We start from the raw sequence: 7,736 nt of genomic DNA on the forward strand, positions 1-7,736 counted from the left end.
AAATGTTTTGTCGTTGTGTTGCAAACTTGGTACCTAGCCCCCTCCAACTCCCAAATTTCACTTGGTGTCCTCTTGCCTCCCCCCCGCACCAAGACTGATGGCATTTGCATATTTTATGACCTGCAAATTGTTTTATTCTGTATTTCATTTTTATGATACCCTGGGGTACAGCCAGGAACATAACTGCGGGAATCTCTCGCATCAAGAAAAAAAAAGATGGCGGCTGTTTCATTTATAAACACCCGGATTCTCAATGGACCATGGCAGATATAGCTATTTATTTTTGAGAAGGGGGTACCCCCTTTGCGGTCAAATATATTAAAAGGAACTGAACGGAATAACCCCAAACTACAAAAGGATCCAGAGTCAATGCTTCATGCTCAAGTCGTTTCAAACCTGGTCCAAATCCAGCCAGCGGTTTTGGCTTTGCAGTGGAGCAAAAATTGACATTTTTTGTTTGTGGAAAAAGGAATGGGGACTAGGTCAAAAGTGCTCTATTTTATTTTCTTAATAACTTTTTTATTTTTTAAAGAATCTTTCCCATGCTTTCCAGTTTGGTGGGCCCAGACGTACAAAATTGTCTTCAAAATTTCAGCTAAATCTGTCAAACGAGTCAAAAGTTATTAACGATTCATTTTTTTGATTTCCTATGTAACAGACTCACCTTATGTATATCTCCCAGAGATAGCTCAGAGTCTTAGAGTGCTACGATACATACCCCTAAGGATCCCCATGCCCCATCACCATTGCATTGCATGTGTAAATATATTCTATAGTGAATATGTATGTAAAATCTGTCTTGTGCTTTCGCCTTTTACCATTTCCACCACCATCAGGCTTCATGTATTAACTACTATATCATGACGCTATAAAGGTTTGTAAAGCTTTTTCGGCCATCTATATGTCCCTTTGTAGAGGGCTTTTTGGCAGAGCTCTTTTATTTTCAATAAATTAACACAACGTAAATGCAAAAGGGGCGAGTCCGAGAATACAAATAGACATATGGATTAAGGATTCTGTGGACCGACAAGTCCAGGTTTACTCAAAAACTGACCCAGTACCCCAGCTGCCCTTAATCTACCTGACTTTGATTTGGCGACTATTGACAAGGGAGTGGTGAGAAGAGACAGAATTTTGAGCTTCATTGGAAACTCAAAGTGCTTCAGGGGGAGCTGATGATGAGTTCAGACTTGTGCAAATATAAGAGCAGGAATGTTGCGCAGAGCAGTTTACTTATTACACTCCGCAAACATGACCTCCAACAATAGGTGCAGGCTAAGAGTTACCGCAGTATTATAGGTATGCGTTCCCATGGCCAGCTCTGTTTATAAGTCTGTGGCTAGTGGCTGTCCCACGCTACCCTCAAGCAAGTAGCTTATTGTCCCTGCATGGTTCTGGGTGTACCCGAGTTCACCCAAGAGTGTGTGGACTGTCAGTTACAACCTGAACATCAATCCCAGTGGACTCCTTTATATATATATATGATGAACAACTTTGAAGCGGTCCTCTTTGCACTGTGATTTTATTGGTCCTGCCTTGAGACCAGGTCCTCCAGAGCTAGGAAACACATGGTGAGATTATCCCTCCCTATTTGTAGTGCTTATTCACTGCCACATTCACACATTACTAAAATTAAGTATTCTCAGTGTTTCGATCTACTGTAACAATGATTCTCTTGAGTAATTGTTCCATATTATTGGTTTGGGACATTAGACAACGCTTAAGCGTCACCTGTAACCCGAAACTATTGCATCGGAGTACAGGTAGGAGGCAGATGACGTGTGAGGAGGGATACAGCTTGTGGGTGTTGTTTGATTATTTACCCATCCATTGACTGCCCCATGATATGCTAATCCATATGGCCATTTGCACCCACTACCTGCCCCTACCCACCCAAAACACACCCTCCTGGGATCTCTTTGAGCATGTTCTATCAAGAGATAGCATCACACTTTAGTCCACAGTCTGCGAGGAGTTAATGGGTTAACTACAGCTGAAAATGGCTACTGCAGTAAGTAATAACAAAGTCTTAAACATGTGTACCTTCAGCCACTTGATTTGATATGCAAGTTGTCCATGCTCTGAAGTCCTATTAAAAACAAGCAACAACAAAGCCAACAGTTTTGGCTTGAGGTATTAAACAGGCAATTGCCAGGTACTGTTGTCATATGCCAAGGTAATCACTATTTTTTCCAACTGTTGCAATCTCAAGGCCATTATGACAGTGCCGGTTAAATGCCTATTCCATGCCCACCCAAAAGCCCAAACTGTTAATGCTTATTTGGTCAGTTGGCGCCGCCCTTCTTTACAAAATGAATGCATACCCCTTTGGCACCATTATCGCAACTAGGGGACTAGGCAAGTTCCTCTTTGCTTGGGCATATCTGCAATTGCATGAGAGAGCTGTGTAGGTTACATATATATGACCCTTATGGCCAACCTGGAGCAGGTGCACATATAGTTAAGCTGCAACTGCTGCCACCAGTGTGTGTGTCGGCCATCTTGGGTTTGCCATATCAGGGGACTTCTTTATAGCAACTGCATTAGCTGCTCATAGGCCCTCATTATAAGTGAGCCGGTCCGGAAATAAAGGTGCTGGTAAAAAGTTACTGCCACCTTTTCCGGACCGGCTCACTTTGAGTCTGCCAATAGAGGCAATGAACAACCGGCACGCCTGACCTGCCAGTAGTTCAGGCCCCTACAGCAGGTTTTTCACTGAAGCACTGACACTGTTACTAATGGTGCCGGTACTTCAGGATTCCCATTCCCATGGAGTCCGCCGCCGCTTGTCACATCCCAGTAGCACCTGGATGCCACCTTGTGGTAACAACAATATGAGGTAGGTCACATGGTCGTATCCCAACAACAACCCCTCACCCGGCCGCCTCCTCAGAATCAAGGAAAAAAAGGCTGCATCAACAGGCCAGGATTTGTGATTCAAAGTGCTTAGATTAGATTCGGTGTGAAAGAAAATGCAACATTTTTCAGAAAACAATCTACATTTGCGATGCAAAAATGATACACAAATTCATACTCAAATATGGCATGTCAAGATAACTTTGGTAGTACACATGAAAACTAGCCTGCTGGTGGAGGAGCACTGGAATTTGGTATGGAGGAGAAGTTGACCACTAGCAGTGTCAGGCTGGGACATAAAATTGCCTCGGGTGCCAATGAAAAAGTGGCCCGCATAAGCAAATGGCGATTTGTTCCTTTCGAAACAGACTATTTGAGTAGTACAAATTCATTCAAACACTGCAGTCAGCAGTTTGCGCTGTGAATTTTAAGTGACTGGGAAAATCTAGTTCTGCAAGGTTGGAGGAGGAGTAATGATTAACCAAGCAGATGGGCAGCTATCAACTGACCAAGGGTTTATGGCCTGGTAGTTTGGCAGAAAGCAGATGTAGTCTCTTTTAAGAACATGAGAGCTTGCAGAAGGGGTCCGGTCATTTGTTTTGACCAACAAATAAACATGGGATCAGGTGACGCTCGAGGCCAAAGTGACCAATACTCAGGAGTTATGATTGTTTTCTCAGGATGTGCCATACGTGCTGAAATAGTAGTCATGATTACAATGTTCTGGGGGACCAGTTAAACCGGGTTGAATGAGATGGCTACCAACAGTTCAAATGGACCCAACCTGCTCTCTCTCATGTTGTTTGAAGTATCCGCGCAAACCATGTGAATTACATTTAGGATTAAGAGGTCTCAGACCAGCTGGGACTTGTAATGAATTATGCCTGTATAGAAAGGTTTAACGGTGTGATGATATCACGACCTACCAGGGACGAATCTCAAGAAGGGCTGTCCTATGAATATGATCTGAAAATGGTAGTTAAGATATTGGCGACCAATGAGACTGGAAGAATTGGAGAAAGTTCTTTGTATAGGTCTCAGGGCTAAAGTCGAGGGTACACGTGGGTGGACAGAGTCCACCCACTTTTTTCAGAGGGTGGACTCAGTCCCCCCCAGCTAAAGCAAGATACACTGAAAGTCTTCTTAGAATGTATGATTTAAAGCCAACCTCGGGGCATCAAACCTGGAGATGTCAGGTTTGCAGGCCAGACACATCAACACTGCACTATATAACCTGATGAACAAACAACTAACAGTGAAATGCCACATTTTGGTACTGCATGTCCTAGGGAAAACATTTGTATTGGTTCTTGGAGTTTAAAACATGCACACCTTTTAACGTTTTCAAAAACACTATTAGAAGAAAATATCCTCTCTTGGTTTTGTGTGTGTGTTGATTTTATCAAAGGCAAATGCCATTCGTCCTGTGCAATTTGGGTGGTTATGCAAAGCCATTTTAATGAAATGTGCATATTTCACCTTGATGTGCTAATTTCTGGAGATGTCACATCCCATTGCGTTTGTTGACGAGTCCCCCACTTATATTTTTAGGACTTGACCCCTGTCAATCATGTATCGGGGGTGGATTGTAACAGAATATATGGGAGTGCTTTAACTGTTGCAAACATGTATATAATGTGTCAACTTATGTGGTTCAGTGATACTTGGGTATGTTTGACTCCATAGGGTCATCTAGCCCCTCACAACCATTTGTGCAATAAACTTGCTTTATGGACAAAACGTGCACTCGCTTCTTAAGAGGTGAGCCTATTCTGGGTTAAGGTGATTAGTGGCCCGCCCCCTGCAATACTGTGCTCCTCTACCATTTGCATAGCATCAAACTGCTCTGGCGGGTCTGAAAAAGAGGGGCATGGGTTAGGTTTGTTGGGGAAGAGGGAAAATGTGATATAGCTTTGCTGCTGTGTGGACTGAGCTCTGCGTGTGGGTCTGCTTCTTGGTCTTCTGTGTCAAGAGCATAGAGGCGTTTGTGTCCCGAGAAGCACATCATAACATGACATAGCAAGGCATGAACGGCAATACAGCATATTAGAAGTCATAGCAAAAGCCTTATAGAGCAGAACAACTTTGTGAGAATGTGCAGGTTTAAACTGTGATTCAGTGTTTCATTCATGTGTGGCTTATCATTTTAGCAGATAATGACATTAACATTATGCGTAAGGGTTTCAGCTCATGTGTGTAGCAGCCATGTTTTGTCCACCTGCCATTACCACAGCATTCCCAACACACACTTCCAGTAATTGAGAGCACCTGATAGTGAGCTCTTCGCCTTTATTTATCTTGGACATCAGGAAGAGAATCGAAGACTTGAAGGAGTGCTTCCAAACAACAATGCAAAATGCAGCAAAGGCTTTGTGTACCCCTAGTCTCTCTATTGATGAGGTAATACTGTGAAGCGACTTCTTGCTTTTAGAGATTATTACATCAGTTTCTCTCAGGTACAGACTGGACACAGATCTGAGTCCAGAAAGTCACATTTAGGAAAGAAAGAAAAAGATAGGGCCACAGAGTAGGGATTTAGAAATATAGCTTATGGGACACAATCACAGAAGACTTTTTTCACCAAATCTTTTAGAACATGTTGCACAGTTTATTGTGAACAACAGCATTTTCTGCCAGAAATTCACAGCACAGCATACCTTGCGAACAGTGAGAGGATCAATACCCAACCCCAATGGTCCTTTTCAGCATCTGCATATAGATTATGTGGATATGTTGCAAACATGCAATGGTTACAGATACATGCTAGTAGTAGTGTGTCCTTTTTCCTGATGGATTGAGATAGGTCCATGCATGCACCCTGATGCCACATGTGCTGCCAGGTTTTTCGTATGTGAGGTGTTTCCTAGATGGGGTGTATGCGAATACCTGCGATCTGATAATGGGACGTATTTTGTTAATGAGATGTTTGAGCAGATTACTCTTTTATTTGTGGCTACGTTTTGTTCAATGTGCAGTCCTTATTTTCTTATTATTATAGCATTTCGCCAAATGATGTTTTACAAAACAGATGAAGTGTTTAGAATGAGACATTTAATTAAATTCCTAAAAAAAAATCAAACAAGTGATATTTTCCCTAATATTTCTAAGCAAATTATTCAATTTAAAAGGGATGCTAAAGAAGATCACAAGGATCTTGATAACTCAGCTCATTTAAAGCATAACATGTGGTATGAGCACATCAAGGAGTGCTGCTTTGTGTGTTCTCTCATCCCTTATGCCATGAACACAGCCATAGCAATTATAGCAAGAAAAGTACCTACACATGATGCAAAGGGCCTCAGTCATCTAGCAGCATGCATGACAAGAGGACAATTTGAAGGAAAATGGACAACTCTAGGATGGAGGTCAAAAAGAACATTCCTGCATGAAGATGCTTACTTAAAAACGAAGATGGAAACAGAACCGAGTTGGAAAAGCAGAATGCTCTTATACCCGTTCAGTGGTATGACTGGCGAAAAGATGAAGATTGCTGAACAAAAGAGACTGAATTGTGCAGACACATGGGAAAACCCAGGATTACCAGGATGCTGGGAGAGACTTCAGCTATTGTTATATGGACAAGTAGCCACCAGTACAGGATGGGAAGAAGGAATGTTGGGATGCAGTACACTCTTATTGATGACAGCACCGGTACAGATAGTGCAAATAGTGAATGATAAATGCCTTCAGGAATGGGCTAAGTATTCAAAATTATTAACATGGGTTGAAAATTAAGCAAGACCTGTGTCCATGCTGCCAATGAGGAATGTGACACTGTGTTTCAGAAACAGTGGTCTGACTTAAGTTGGAGAAAACAAAGGATGCAGGCAAATAATTGATGTACCAGGAATGAATGGAGGAACTGCCGTGCTATGGACCACTATTGTGCATATGGATCCAAGGCTTATATGAAGCTGCCTGGAAATTGGGGAGGATTATGTTCCATAGAGATAATACATGTTCCTGCATTAATGATCCCACAAAGTGATCTCCATATCGACAGCTTTCCGGAAATGAATGCAAATCAAAGGAAGAAGAGGTCATTTAACCTCATCTGACAGAAGAGAGAGAACTATTTTTTGGCAAAATCCATAGAAGCTTATCACGACATTCCAGATGAGCACAAATGCTTCTGTAGAATGGCAGTGATATTTACAGCAATATTCATGCCAGTAATTGAAACTGCAGTGAATGCTAAGCAGTTACAGATCACCAGGTGGGGGCTACTACAAACAATTAACATGACAATAATAGTATTGAATGCGATCAGAGAAGAATTGAGGGCCATTAGACCCATGACCCTCCAGACCAGGTGTCTACTGGACTTAATTACAGCAATGGAAGGAGGTGTGTGCGCCAAGATCGGGCCTTCTTGTTGCATATACCAACCTGCCCATGATGGAGAAAATGGAACCCTGACAGAGGCAATAACTATGCTGTCGCCTCTGCATACGAAGATGGTCGAAGAAGTGGATCAGACCAAAGATGAAGATTGGTTTTCATCTGTATTCACATGGATTGCAACCTGTATGGCAAATGCATTCAAGCTATTGGGAGCAATACTAGTGTTGGTATTGCTAGGATTTAGTTTTCTAAGAATAATCATAGGACAATGCAAGAAGATGGCAAGGAAAGCTGTTGGGATGAAGATAATGATCAATGTAAATGCTGTGACTGACGAGCATACACAGACTGAAAACACCACCTGTGAGCACCTGAAAGGAAGTACCCTGGCACCCCCAGGAACAACGTTTTACTACCCCAAGGATCATAAGAAATATGTGGGACATTGGGTGTTTTGTCAACCGCCTGGGGAATATTGCCATATGACCTGGATGAGCACATAAAGAATGCAGGTGACCTAAGGGGGGTGACAAAGA

This window comes from Ambystoma mexicanum, chromosome 2p (assembly GCF_040938575.1).
Source record: "Ambystoma mexicanum isolate Mex_15411 chromosome 2p, UKY_AmexF1_1, whole genome shotgun sequence".
In the NCBI taxonomy this organism is placed as follows: domain Eukaryota; kingdom Metazoa; phylum Chordata; class Amphibia; order Caudata; family Ambystomatidae; genus Ambystoma; species Ambystoma mexicanum.